This window comes from Panthera pardus, unplaced genomic scaffold (assembly GCF_024362965.1).
Source record: "Panthera pardus isolate Hobbes unplaced genomic scaffold, ASM2436296v1 HiC_scaffold_11, whole genome shotgun sequence".
NCBI lineage: Eukaryota > Metazoa > Chordata > Mammalia > Carnivora > Felidae > Panthera > Panthera pardus.
The window spans coordinates 40,971,163-40,987,160 of NW_026526666.1; the positions used below are offsets into that span (position 1 = coordinate 40,971,163).

Consider the following 15,998-nt stretch of genomic DNA (forward strand, 5'->3'; position numbering starts at 1 on the left):
CTCTTGGTGAATTTTTCCTTACTAACATTAGTTATCAAGACACTTGGCATTTTTTTCACAGCATGCATGAGTCACAACACAGACACCTCTATCCTCAAAATAAATGGATGTTGAACTTTGAATAAAACATGTCTCTTTCATCTCAGTCTCAAATTTGTGAGTGTGCACCTCTTCCCTCTTAGCCTGTTGTTTGATTGCCTTCAGATAACCATTCTTTCCCTTGTGCAATCCAGGTTGAAAAAATATATGCCAAGGATTTACCTTGGGAAGCATCTGTCCATGAGTATGAAAGCATTGGGGAAAAGATTATATGTGATGTACTTGAGATTTTTCCAAGGCCCCAAGTCACTGCCATTAGGCTATATTTCTAGGAGATTCTAGGTTCCAAGATTTCACAAAGCGTACTTGCCTGATGGTGATATAATTAAATTTTCTAAAATAAAGTGATTTTCATTTCCCTAAGACATGTGCCAATCAGAAAGCTTATTTCTAAAAGAGAATATGGAAATATCTTAGTCAAATAAGAATATATTCCATTTTGACTGTTTATCAGTTATTGGAACATTCACAAATCTTACATATCTGCTATTTTATTCCTACGCAAGGAGCTGTCTAGACTGTTAGGTGGGTAGATTGGTTATTTCTATCTCATTTTATAGATTAGGAAACTGAAATAGGGAGTCATAGGTTATGTCACACTGACAGTCATTAGGAGAATCATAGTAAGAGCTGGAGTCTCCTGATTTTTCACCCAGGATTATTTTATTCATTCATTCAGTATTATTGATTGCATACCTGTTATGTGCCAGATACTACACTGGGGTCTAGGAATACCATTATGCTGCCTGCCATCCCCTTGTTAGCTACATATAAATATATCAATGTGTAATATAAAAATATTACTTGAAGTCAAAATAACTTAAATGAGGGGGACCTGAGTGGCTCAATCAGTTGAGTGTCGTACTCTTGATTTCAGCTTGGGTGTGATCTCATGGTCATGAGATCAAGCCCCACGTTGAGCTCTGCACTGAGCGTGGAGCGTGCTTAAGATTCTCTCTCTCCCTTTCTCTCTGTCCTTCCCCTTTTGCTTATGCTCTCTCTCTCTGTCTCTCATTCTCTCTCAAAATAAATAATTTTTTTAAAAAATTTTAATATGAAATTTATTGTCAAATTGGTTTCCATACAACACCCAGTGCTCATCCCAACAGGTACCCTCCTCAATGCCCATCACCCACTTTCCCCTCCCTCCCACCCCGCAACAACCCTCAGTTTATTCTCAATTTTTAAGAGTCTCTTATGGTTTGGCTCCCTCCCTAACTTTTTTTTTATCCCTTCCCCTCCCCCATGGTCTTCTGGTAAGTTTTTCAGGATCCACATATGAGTGAAACCATATGGTACCTGTCTTTCTCTGTATGACTTATTTCACTTAGTATAACACTCTCCAGTTCCTAAAAAATATTTTTTAAATTAAACTGAAACTACCAATATCATCAACACATTTTCATTGTTAGTTATCATTATTATTGCCTAAATTTTCCAATAGAATTGATTCAACCTTAATTACACAGACTGTAAGCTGTCACTTGTTGCAAAATGTCTAGCAAACTAGTAGACACTTGGAAAAACATTTTTCAAGAGAATAGAGGTGTAGTTTTTCTTTATTCACTAATATTTGCTACCTGTACTCCACATCAGCACCCCCGCCAGGTCTGACACTCAGCACAATAAGAAAATAGATGCAAGTTGTGACTGGCATCATCCTTCCACCTCCCACATCTGACCTGGCCCCAGGTTCTCTCTTTCTCAGGCCTTCACCACGCCTACAAAAGCCTTCTCCCAGCTAAATCTTAAATGATACTAGTATTTACAGCACAGGAATATTTCTATTGTACTTTATTGTGTGGCTTTTGCAAAGTTCCAAGATCAATGGAATAAATCCCTAAACCCAGCAGTTCAAAAAGAAGTTGAGAATAAATGTCAGAAACTAACACCTACCCCCATTTCAAATCACAGTTTACAAGACATCATCTCTTAATTAAACTGACTTCAGTCCTCTGCTGAATATTTGTACAAGTAAGTCATTTGGAAATCAGTGCTGCATTGACTCTAAAATTAAATACTCCCTCAAAAAAAAAAAAAAAAGAAGAAGAAGAAAAGGAAAGACTCCTTTAAAAAAGTGTTTTCAAATAATAGATACTCTACTGGAAATTCCCATCATATTGTTTCATATTTAATAAAAAGCTTTTTAATAGTTTATTTATTTATTTGGAAGGGGGGCAGAGAGTGAATCCCAAGCAGGCTCCATGCTCAGCAGGGAGCCCAGTGTGGCGCTGGATCCCATGACCGTGAGATCATAACCTGAGCTGAAATCGAGTCAGACACTTAATCAGCTGAACCACTCAGGTTCTCCATATTTTTAAAAGTAAGGACCGAACAAGTTTGCTTTAAACAAAGAAGTATCACTTCAGCATATGTCAAGGATGTTTGCGACAGAGAAGTCTAAGGACAAAGATTTAGATTTCCCCTCCATTGTGTAGAGGTGTTACTGGAAAATGGCTACTAAATAATGGGCCACAGGTTTCATTCCCCTTTAGCATGTCCTTGGAGCCATGGAGCTGGTTGTTATTTATAGTGTCCACCAGATGTAATATGTAACACTTGCCAGCAAAATTGATGAAGAAGTGAGATAGTCACAAGATGGAAGGAGCTTCAGTCCCTAAATGTAGAAAGCTCCCTGCCCATCAAGAACATCTTATTTGGATTATATATGAGAAAGAAAATAAATTTCTATTTTATTAACCCATGGAGATTTCAAGCTAATCCACCACAGTAGATAGCATTATCTTAAGTGATGAAATGCCCCTGTGTCAAACAAAGTTGAGAAAGATATTTGTTTGTTAACTATGTATCTTAGTCTGTTTGGGCTACTATAATAGAATGTCACAGACTGGGACGCTTATAAACAGCAGAAATTCATTTCTCTCAGTTTTGGATGCTGGGAGAGGGCCCACTTCCTGGTTCACAGATGGCCATCTTAATGTTGTATCCTCACGTGACAGAAGAGGTAGGGGAACGGGACTCTCTGGGCTCTCTTTTTTAAGGGCACTAATCCCATTCATGAGGGCTCCACCCTTATAACATAAACAGCTACCGAACGCCACTCCTCCTAATGCCATCCTATTGGGATTAAGATTTCAACATGTGAATTTGGGGAAGACACAAACATTCAGCATATGACACATGGGAATCAAAGAGGATATAAGATAGGATCTGTGTATGAGATTTTTTTTTTGTCTGTGTTGTCCTTTGTAACATCAGTAATGCTTAGTCTGGTTTTTGAACATTATATAACAGGAAATGTTACAGAGAAAATATACTCATGAATTTTCCTAGGAATCAAAGCTGTGTGCACCTGAAAAGTAGCTCCAGGATATCAAATCTAGCACCACAAGTTTTGAGGGGATGCACAGGTAGTTTGTATTCTCCTAGTTTCCATGGGCTCAATGGAATCAAATCCCAAGATAAATGGTGATTGCAGGGGATCCTGAGAAAGTTTCAAATACATCAGCCATCCTCAAGAATGAAGTGAAGCCACGATTCCATTGGACCTCTCCCTTTGCACCTCCAACGACAACTATGCTTAACATCTATCATCTCTATGGAACATTACACACAGTAGTATTTGCTTTAGTTGCTAAGGATGTACTAGCCACAGATGCACAATTAAAACAAGACTAGTATGCACAATGTAGGCCAAAATATATTTGGACTTAAATTTTTTCAAACGAATTCAAGGTGAATAAAAGAAATTTATATTATTTTCTCATTCATTTAATTTTAGACACTGTTGAGGAAATAATTAAAACGGATTAACTTAATCTCTGAATGTGAATCTGTTTCTTAATTAATGGGAAAATCCTTTGCACCAAACAATGATGCCAATCTGTTGAGAAATACTATAATGCTATAAGCTATGATAACAAAACAATGTGTTTTTTTAATTTTATTTTTTATTTTTTAAAATTTACATCCAAATTAGTTAGCATAGTGAAACAATGATTTCAGGAGTAGATTCCTTAATGCCCCTTACCCATTTAGCCCATCCCCCCTCCCACAATCCCTCCCGTAACCCTCAGTTTGTTCTCCATATTTATGAGTCTCTTCTGTTTTGTCCCCCTCCCTGTTTTTACATTATTTTTGTTTCCCTTCCCTTATGTTCATCCATTTTGTCTCTCAAAGTCCTCATATGAGTGAAGTCATATGATTTTTGTCTTCCTCTGACTGACTAATTTCACTTAGCATAATACCCTCCAGTTCCACCCACATAGTTGCAAATGGCAAGATTTCATTCTTTTTGATTGCCGTATATATACCACATCTTCTTTTTCCATTCATCCATTGATGGACATTTGGGCTTTTTCCATACTTTGGCTATTGTTGATAGTGCTGCTATAAACATGGGGAAGCATGTGTCCCTTCAAAACAGCACACCTGTATCCTGGGGATAAATGCCTAGTATTACAATTGCTGGGTTCTAGGGTAGTTCTATTTTTAGTTTTCTGAGGAACCTCCATACTGTTTTCCAGAGTGGCTGCACCAGCTTGCATTCCCAAACAATAGGTTTTTACCATTAACTCCCCATGCTATGTGCATTCTTATTTACACCAGTTCATAAACAAAGAATTAAAGAACAGAGAGATAGGTCAGTCTTCTTAGTCCTTGTAAACAACTCTTTGATAAATGAAAGGCAAATTCAGAGGTAAGAAAATAACTCTGTCTTATGTAACCAGAGGATTTCTTTTTCATTTTTTCAAATGCCCTTTTTTTCTGTTCTTAAAGCTACCTTAGCAAAGGACCCTGAAAAAGGAGATGTCTCTTTAGACAATTTGCTTGGAGCATTTATAATGTTTAGGGTACCCACAAAAGAAAAAGCCCTGTTAAGACATTATCCTGAAAAAGGAGCAAGTTGACTGCTTTTTGCCTACTGTGAACACCAGAGATAGGATTTAGAGTTCAAACTATAACAATGGCTCAAAGGATTTTTTTTTTACTTTGGTACTAAAAAGACAACAAAAAGATTCATTAAGTATGACTGAATTCAAAGCAGGAATTAAAAAGTGTAGGGGCACAGGGGGGCTCAGTCGGTTAAACAACTGACTCTTATTTGGGCTCAGGTCATGATCTCACAATTGGTGAGATTGAGCCCCATGTCGAGCTCTGTACTGACAGCATGGAACCTGCTTGGGATTCTCTCTCTCTCTCTCTCTCTCTCTCTCTCTCTCTCTGCCTCCCCCTGCTCACACTTTCAATAAATAAAGAAAGAAATACTTTTAAAAAGAGGATTAAAAAGTGTATATTGCTCTCTAAGATTTAACTTAAATATTTTTGTGTATTCAATAAGTATCAAATAATATTTTGGGGGAATTAATTTTCCATCATAGGATATGGTCTAAACCTTTAATTTTGGGGAGATGATGACTAAGGGTTGTTTTAATTATGCATTTGATCTTTGACATTCACCCTATCTAGTTTGGAAAGTTTTTCTTCTACAGTTGCTTTAATTAGAAGCTATAGAAAATAATTTTCCTCTGTCCATGATAGCTCAAGTTTAGAGTTTACATAAAACAGTTTTCTGATGCAGTCTGTGATCTGAATGTTCATCACTGTGATAAGATGTTCATTAGTATGATCAATCCTAACAACGTGAAATCTCAATTGTTCCTTCCTTTCTTCTAGACCTCCAATTGTAGCATGCTTCAGACCTCTTCATCTCCTCTCTCTTTATGATGATCACATCCTGTTTGCTTGGAGTTGCATACCATCAACAGGCAAATGACTCTTAAAACTTATGTCTCCAGCTCCACCCTTCCCCCCAGAACTCCAGACATAAATGGTCAATATTTGTTTGTGATCTCCATTTACATGTCGAAAAAGCTACTCAAATTTAGCATGTTTGAAAGAACACTTCATGTCTCTAGGAAGGGAAACAAAAGACTCACCCATTCTCTTTCTTATCTCAGTTAATGGAAAAACCATTTCTCTTTCTCTCTTCAAGCCTTATGAGACTTTCTGACTGCTTCAAAACAGTTCCTAAATCTCAACCATTTCTTATTGCATTCATGAATACCACCATAGTCCGAGCCACATATCTCCCAGGGTATTAAAAGATCCTCCTCACATTCTCCTTGCTATCACTCTGCCTCAGCACACTCCAGCCATGCTTACTCCTTTCTGCTGGTCCTCAAGAACACAAGCTAGCTCCTCCCCCACATCTCTACATTTCTATGCTGTATGCCTGGAATACTCCTATCACAGATCTTTGCATGACTGTCCCCTTCATCTTACCCACAACTGCCCAAATGTCACCTCTTCAGAAGGATTGTCTTTGACCATGCCTCCAAACCAATTGTCACCCCCTATATCCTTACTCTGCTTTACAGGTAGTATTTGTTTCTACCTGAAGTTATATTGTTTATTATTTTTGTCTCTCACTAGAATACAAGTTATTTGTCTCTCATCACTCTATCCGCAGTATCAGAATAGTGTATACACATAGCAGACAATCAATGATATATGTTAACTGAATGAATGATAAACAGTCTTCTTTCCTAAGATTTTAGGGACCTCACATGGCTACAGCAGAAATTGGCCCTGACCTAACTGCTCTGGTGCTACCTGTTTGCTGATTGAGAAAATTTAGTGTGTGTGTGTGTGTGTGTGTGTGCGCGCACACGCGTGCGTGCACACTGAGATTGCCTTGTCTCTAAGGCATTCTAGCATCAGGAGTTCAGACCAAGAATTAGAAGATGTAACCATGATTGATTCTAATACCAGAGCAGAGATACTTCTCTCTGCTACAGCCTAAGTCTCCAGAACTATTGGATCGGCAGTGGTTGTTCAGGCTACTCTCCTGGGTATAGAAATTGGAATGTGCATCTAAATACAAGACCACCAGTGATGCTATGGACTTGGAAAGAGATTAGCATAGCAATTAAGTGATTAAACTTATCTTTTATATCAAATTTCATTTCACCCCCATGTTCTCAAGTCCTACATGAGCTTGCTATATTCAAGGAACTGTGTTGAACACCATGGGAGCAATCTTAAATTACTGCTTCCAGGTAGAACGAAAGCAAAATTTGAAGATAAAATTTAATAAGATTTCTTATAATTTTTGTTTATTTTAAATAAGAATGTTTCTTCTTCCCAGCCACAGCTTCAAGCCAAAAAAATTACATTTCAACTCAATGATATCAGCAGCTATTTTCTGCCCATGTGCTGGTATCATGGCAGTCACAGGCCGGGAGACTCTGCTTAGTCCAGTTCACATCTTCCTCACTTGGATAAAGAACTCAGTGCACTTGACTCAACTTCGTTCTATCTTTGAGAAGCTACACTGCTATTTGAAAGAAAATAAAGCTGTGTGTTTGCATATAACCAAAGATCTCAATTTTGTATAATTTACAGATATAATCCCATTTATCGTGCCTTTATAGGATTCGGGAGAAGAAAGTGGCCAACAGCCAGCACGCGCAGCCGTAATCACAGCAGCAGTATCAGCCACACTGACAGCAACATCAATAGCTAGGGTAACTTTTTTATACATGAGGTTATTACTTTTTTATTTTTTAATAACTTAATGAAACAGGACTGACCTTGAAGAAACGCATTTTCTGGAGTAAACAATGGAAAGGAGCTATTAACCTAACACAGCAGGAAATATATTGACCACAGTTAGAAATGTATTCTCTCAGAATGCAATACACAGAGTTTACTTACTGGTGCTAGTATCTGCTTGAAAAACTAAAGAGAGAAAAAAAACAGAAAACAAGAAAGACATATTTTCATTGTTGATGTATAATCTGCAAAGCCAGCAATCTGAAAATGCACAAAAGTATTTAACTGTGACTAGAGTATGTATTATTTTTCATAGTATGGCTCCTAAGTATCCTCGTCCTTTTTAGATGCTTCAGACTGTGTAAAGGGAGTAAAATATTCAATTACTTTTTAATGTCTCAAAATCACTCTCAGCAAAATGAAATCAATGCAATTGCCAAGAGCCATCTTTATAGGATCAGCTGTATTAATTCAAGATATGTCTCCTTCCCTCAGGTAACTTTAGTTTGAACATTGTTTATACTAAGTTTAACCCTTGGTGGAGACTGAATCCCATGCTTTCAAGAATGAATAAAAATTGGGTAATTTTAACAAAGGCAGCAGAGATGTGTCACTTCTGCAAAAGATAGTGAACAGATTGCTACATAATAAATACAGCTTACTTAGTGATATCCACAATTTCAAATCTTCAAATGCTACCTTAATGCACAGGCAAGGGGTTATAGACCTATAGGAGGCCAATTATACTGGACATGTTCCAGGAGGTCAAAGACATCTACCTGGAAAGAGTAGAATAGAACAGAGCTGTGCTCAACTTTTCATAAAATTCACTGTGAACTAAGTTCACAACAGATAAATTATGACCAAAACAGTGTTCAAAGCCAGGCTTGACTCAAGCAGGCACTGGATGATTGGTCTGTAAAAAACTTGCACTCATAGCATTTTTCCAGAATTAACTAGTGACAGGAACTTTCTCACTTCCAGTTTCCATGGGCATTATCTCAATATTTTTTCAGAGGAACTCAGGCTCTGGTTCAGTAAGGGTTCTCAGTAGTTCTTAAGAATTGCATATGATTCACGGGGCACCTGGGTGGCTCAGTCAATTAAGGGGCTGACTTCAGCTCAGGTCATGATCTCACAGCTTGTGGGTTTGAGCCCCGCATCGGGCTCTGTGCTCATGGCTCAGAACCTGGAGCCTGCTTCGGATTCTGTGTCTCCCTCTCTCTCTGCCCCTCCCCCACTCATGCTCCATCTCTCTCTCTCTCCCTCTCTCTCTCTCTGTGTCTCGAAAATAAATAAGCATTAAACAAAGGAAAAAAAAAGAATTGCATATGATTCAGATTATCCCAACTACACTACCAGGTAGATCTGAATTAACTCTTGAACTACACACTCATTAACAAAATAAAGAAGTCATTTAGACGGCATGGTGTAAAGGCCGGTTTTGCTTCAGTTCTTCACTTTGTATGTTTAATATCACCTTGAGGAGAAATCTGCTGTTAGGACTTGGGAAGAAATTGAAATAAGCACATTCCCTATTTATCAATTGTACAGAAGACCTTTCCAGTGATGCTGGATTAGCAGTTGGTATGACCTTCATGTGATAAAGAGAACTCCTTTGTATGTATTTTTTAAGTGGGCTCTTTTGTAGAACCAACTTAATGCCAAATAAAGCATTTTCACCTAAAGGCAAACAATACAACATTCTGGTAATTACCTGATTTGTAAACTCACTTGATGAAAAAGAAAAAAAAAATAATAATAGTCTTAACTGCTGTACAATACTAAGCCAAAAAGTTTCTGGCACTATTTGCAGATTTTGACTTAAAGGTTTAATTCAAGGTGAAAATTGCACTGGGACACATCCTGGGAGAAATAGTTATGGTTTTGTTCATTCTTTCCTCCTAAACAGGAAATTGCTTTTCCGAGTCTACACTATTTTAACAGCAGCATTAAATGCAGCTCACTGCTCTGAATTCAGATGTAATACCTTATAATGAAAATGGGGGTGGGCAAGGGAGGGAGAAAGCAGGTCAGATGCCAGATTGGGGTGAGTAAAATAGAATAACAATAACAATACCCAAATCCACCCCTGAGTAATTAGTTGCTATTTTTTTTTAATGTGGTTAAAAAATATTTGGATCTAGTGAGCAAACAAATGCTTTACTACATGCCCTTACGAGGGCATACTAATCATGTTAACACATTAGAGATAACTAGAAATGTTAGCTGTAAACAGGAAAACTGGAAAATTTTAAAGACTTCAAAGACATTCTATATAACATTTGCCAGAAGTAGATATTTGAAATATTGTCTACACTTTGCTGAATCTCAAAGGTGATAAAAATTACTATTGGATCTAGAGACTTTTTTATTATGATCACTTTGGCATGATTAACTTCTACCTCAAACTATACATTTCTCATAGGGAGACCATTATTTATTTATTTACTTTTAGTTTATTTCTTTATTTTGAGAGAGATAGTATGCAGGGGGAGGGGCGGAGAGAGAGGGAGAGAGAGAGAATCTCAAGCAGGCTTTGTGCTATCAGGACAGAGCCCGACTCTGGGGCTCAATCCCATGAACCATGAGATCATGACCCGAGCCAAAATCAAGAGTTGGATATTTAACTGACTGAACCACCCAGGCACCAGGAAGACTATTTTTTAAAGTGAACTAATCTGAACCCAATAGAGGAATATAGGGAATGAATGATGTGCATCTTTTCTCCCAAAATAGAAAATTGATTGTCTATGTCATTATTGACTCGATAGCAGATTTCCTCAAATTTTTGCCATGGTGAAGTTAAAAGACAATGATATTAGGGTCAGGCACACATAAGTTCAAATCTAGACTCTCTCATTTTTAGGCTGAATATTTTTGGATAATTTACTAAACTTCCTTGATTCTCACTTTCATCAACTATAAAATAGATATATTAATATATCTTTTTAAGGGGCATTGGGAGGATTTAGTGAGATGTGCATATGCAAGCAGGTGACTACTATACTTTGTGGCATATACTAGGTGCTCAGTAAATGCTAGTTCCCCTGTAAACACATACATAGGATCTATGGACTTAGTTTCATTTTACAACAAAAGAAACTGAGGCTGGTGAAATAAAATGACTAAGGCAAAATCAGTGAGTTCTTTTAGAGGCAAAGCTGGTCCTGGAATCTGATCTCCTGAACTGTCACTTAATACATATAGTGGGTACCGGGAAGGCCGGATATCACAGTAATTAAAACTTTGGAGTCAGACCAAACCCTAACCCAACGCATGGATTCAGCAAGTCATTTAACTTTTCTGAGACTCAGTGTCATCATTTAGAAAAATGGAAAGAATAGCCACCTCACAGAGGTGCCATAAAAGCTGATTAGAATATGTGAATAACGTAGCAGTATCCTGCAGGTACTCGAAACTCAATCAATGGTAGTGATTATTATTAAATATTTATTAGGTGATGGGCATCATGGAAATTACTGTGAGATACCCCAAAATTCTTTGTCCTGGAAGAGCTTTGTGGGAAAATAACACAAAGAAAAATAATTATTGATGCTAAGCAGTATTTAAATGACAAGTGACAGATAAGCTAATGCATTAAATGATGGTGAAATAGATCATTTTATGTTGAGGTGGCCAGAAAAAGCCTCAGTGAGGAAGTAGGATTGAAGTCAAGCTCGAGAGAAGTAGATTCATTCATCTTAACAAAATATTAGTTACCTTTTTTCCTTTTTCTATAGGAAAGGTGACAAAGCATTTTTAATTTCAGAATTGTACACAGCTTCCTGAATGAAGCCTGATGGACAAATATTTCATCTTGAGTACCAAAAAGGTAGCCACAAGCGTAAGTTTCGTGTGTGTGCGCGTGCGCGCGCGCGTGTATACAGGCCAATGGAATGTACATCTTAATAGTTCCCTTGTCTGAAGCACCGCGGAAAAAGTCTCATCGAGTTATTTCTCAACAACATCTCCACCACGGACAATTGATACACCCATTAAAAACACTGGCAGTGTGTCTGCTTTGGTTACCATTTTGATGTGCTTTCTAATGGTGCTGCTTGCCTTTGGCAATAATTGTAATTCAATTTATGCAGCTACAAAATCATCCAATCTTACTGCCTATTCCATGTCACAAAATAACTTTTCTCTTTAGAGTTAATCAGCCTTACATTGTATATCTTCTATTCCTAGATTTCACCGCATCTCCCAATCCTTTTCAAGCTGAACAAGTTTGCATTCAAGAAAGAAAACACATTAGAAGTAAAGGGACCAACTTGGAATCGATGGCCAGAGAGGCCACTCATAAAAGTGGTGACTTGTCTCTATTACAAAAATTGGTGTGTGTGTGTGTGCATATATATGTGCGTGTGTGTGCGTGTGCATGCACACGTGTGTGTGCGCAAGTGTGTGCATTTGGGTGTGCGTGTGTGTGTGTGTCCACGTGAGTGTGGGGGGGGTGCGTGTGTGTGCACGTTTGTGTGTGTGTATGTAGGTGTGTGTGTGTGTGTGTGTGTGTGTGTGTGTATTTTGCTCTGGATAAAGAGGATATTTTAAATCTTTAATTATATAGACACTGTTCTAAGGTAACATTTTAAAATAATTTTATGCATGATTTTATTTCATTTTTATACAAACTTTGAAATGCAGTTGAAAGTGTTCTCAAGGCAAGCGTTGTGTATACATAACCACTCTGTCAAGTCATCTTAATATTGAGAAGTATAAATATGAAAAAACTTTTTCTTCTAATCACAGCTTTCAGTGATGTTCTGTATAATTTGCCTGTACTTTGATGTTATCTTGGGCCAATTCTATCATTTTCAGCATTTAAAAGTTTAATCTCAGAGTCTATTAGGGTTTCTTCATGCACTGCCAGCTGTTTGCCAGAGTACAGTCTTGAGCTGGGACGCTGACTTCTTCTTTGAGTGATCTCTTCTCAGTTCCTCCTTTAACACCAAGTCCTCCAGGGTTGGGTAGAGAAAAGGCAGAAGAAAGGAACAAATGTCTCTTTCTTACCTGGGCTGTCCTGACGCTTCTTCGTGGGTTTTGCTCCTTCAGTAAATCTAACTTACTGTTTATCGGTGTCCATTATGTGTCTGAGTCCAGAAGTTGATCCTCCTATGGCACAGAGCATTGCTACCCAAAATGTGGCCCACAGACTGGCAGCATTGCCATCATCTGATGAAACTGGTAGAGCCTTAGCTCCCACACCTGCCAAATCAAAATCTGAATGTTAACAAGATCCCCGGGTGATTTGTATGCACATTAAAGTTAAACTGTTGTGGTGAAAAGCAGCTCTTTTTTATTTCCCTTCTGTCACAGTCTGATATACTTTTAAAGTATAATAAAAATAAGTCGATAGAAAAATAATTGTTTTAAAAATGCATGCAAAGCGCAAGCCAAAGTTTTGTTATTTGATTCAACAGATAGACCACAATGCAGTAAAAAGTACCAGACCTGCCCTCCCACCAGAAACATACATGAAACAGTACTTTTTAAACATTAGACAAGAGGCAACACAGGACTTTAATCCCTAAGAGAAGGGAAACAGACAAGATGAGCCTTTTTAGCAACTTTGCCTAAAGCATGACACAGATAAGGGGGAGGGAACACAAGCAAGGACAGGCTCACAAAATTGAGGAGTCAAACCTAAGAGTTCACTCAAATTGGAATGGCTTGACTTTGTGGGGCAGAGTTGTTTTTTGTTGTTAGTGTTGTTGTTTTAATGTTTATTTTTGAGAGAGAGAGAGAGAAAACACAGGGGAGGGGCAGAGAAGGAGACAGGATCTGAAGCGACCTCTGCGCTGATAGCAGAGAACCTGATTGGGGCTCGAACTCACAAGCTATGAGATCATGACCTGAGCTGAAGTCCAATGCTTAACCAGCTGAACCACCCAGACACCCCTGGGGCAGAGTTTTAGAAAGGAAATAGCTAGGAAGAATAAGAGCACAAGAAATCTCAAATTCGTGCTTGAATTCTAAGCAAAGAGTAACGTTTTGCACTCAACTGGAACTTCATGCAACTGGGCAAAAACTCAGGGACCTGTAAAGGAGCAAATCCAAAGTTCACATGGGGTTAGGAGACATTTCAGTTTCAACCAGTTAAGGTGGAGAGATCTTTGATAGATTTTTCTCCTTCAAACTCAGACCTACAGTTTCCAGATTAACATAGTGGAAGTTAAGAAAAGAAACTTTAAGGGGCACCTGGGTGGCTCAGTCAGTTAAGCGTCCACTTTGGCTCGGGTCATGATCTCACAGGTTGTGGGTTCAAACCCCACATCGGGCTCTGTGCTGACAGCTCAGAGTCTGGAGCCTACTTCAGATGCTGTGTCTCCCTCTCTCTCTCTGTCCCTCCCCTGCTCACACTCTGTCTCTCTCTGTCTCTCAAAAATGAATAAACATTTTTAAAAAATTACAGAAAGAAAAAGAACTTTAAAAAATCCTGAAAGACAGGTTTCTCTCTTTCTGGACTAGGAGTAATTTCATGTTAACAAAATGAAACCTTAAGAAATTATTGCTCAAGTTTAGTTTGAACAATAGGAAAAAATAATGACCAATCAGAGACGATGTAATGGTCTTTGTGTTAGAGAAATTGGAAAGAGAAAGAAAATGAATGACTGTTGGTATACTCATATTGTTCTCTACTAACCACAATTTTTATCCAGACCTGGTAAAATCTTAGTCCTGGACATCGCAGTATGTGTGAAAGAGGCCTCTTACTTCAAGTATAAGTGTCTCCTGGTACTGTTTGAAGTGATCTTTCCTTTCCCAGGTGGCAGTTTTTTTAACTGACCTAGGTGTGACTAGGGACCAGAAAAACCTAGTCGAAAGTAGTGTCTAGCCAGTAGGATGGTACAAAGGCTGGCAAAGACTCAATTATAGGTATGTCTGCTTTAAGCTCCTGAAAATGTGCAGCAAGTTCAAACTTTAAATATCAGAAAATCGTTCAAGTAACAAAACGATGCTAGGAGTAAAGTGAATTCAGGTATAGATTTGGCAGAAATAAAACAAAACCTTTAAATATGAACCTAGAACATGTGGGTTTGAGTCGCAAACTTGTCTGTTAATAGGTCTTTGATCTAGGATAAGCAACAAGCTATATTTTTTACATTTCTATATTATAAAATACAGATTTAAATAATACAGCTAACATGAAAATGGTATGTAAAGTATAAAATGCTATGAGTATTTTGGTATGTATGCTTTTTTAAATAAACAAGCACTTATATACCACTCAGTATGCACTAAGCACTGGTCTGTACATTTTCTTCACAAATATTAACTCACCTAAGTGCCATTTTACAGGTGAGGGAACTTGAGTTACCGGGAGATGAAATAACTTGGACGAGATCACACAGAGTTAGTAAATGGTAGAGCTCGGATTGGAATCCAAAAATCCAATTCCAGAGTCCATGCTAACCCAAGTTTTATATGCTCTTTAAGAGCAGAAAAATCAGCTTTGCTGGCAAGTCTCTGGATCTTTCTGGCTTGCACTTAGAAAAGACTTTCTTGAGTCATTGTTTTCTTTGGTATAACCATACTTACCTAAGTAAGTATGCCTTCGGTGTAGTAGGGAGGGATCAAAGAGAAAGAAAAATACATAGAAACCAAACTTTTGAGTCAAATTATTTTTAACTCAGTTTGAAAAGGTACCATTTACAAAGACTGTTTGGAAGCCATGTTGGAAATGCACAATATACATAGTATGTCTTATGTAATATATATAAACTACTGTACATGCTTAATATTCATGGGGACTAGCAGTTAATGCACGATATACATAGTATGTCTTATGTAATATTGGGGTGTATAGTACTACTTATGGGACATATGGGTTAATAATTGATAGGCTGATTTCACATTACATGTTTTGTGTCATGGTAATAGGGGATTTTCACTTGTTTTTTTTTGTGGAAAATGAAGACATACTGGGCAAGCACAGTATGGGTATATGCAATATATGAATCATGAAAGTTGTGGGGTTGGTTTCTGGTATTGGCAAGGAATAGTTTAAGAAAGAATTTCAGCTTTGGGTGCTGATATTGGGGCTGTTGCTTCTTCCTTGAAGTCTTGGGGAGGGCATATGTTCTCCTTTTTTGGTTTACAAGACCAAGGTATTTTATATACTACAAAGACTCTTCATTTGAGGAGACGGTTTTCAATAATGCCTGAGATGGGTCATCAATTACAATAGGTTGGTAATTTTCAAACTTTATCCTGAGGTCCATTGTTGGACTATGATGTCTTCCTGCAGAGCCACGGACTGATCCAAGAATGCAAGTTCATAGTGAAAGATACAAAATTCCAAAGACTTTTCTTTTCCATAAGATTAAAGGAACTTATTAATAACTATTCAGTTTCTAAGTTTGGTATTTATAAAC

At 37.8% G+C, this 15,998-nt stretch overlaps 1 pseudogene; it reads right to left on the minus strand.

The window, feature by feature from the left end:
- The window catches only part of LOC128775931 (tigger transposable element-derived protein 1-like), a 93,715-nt pseudogene that overhangs the window by 65,033 nt on the left and 12,684 nt on the right, over nt 1-15,998 (minus strand).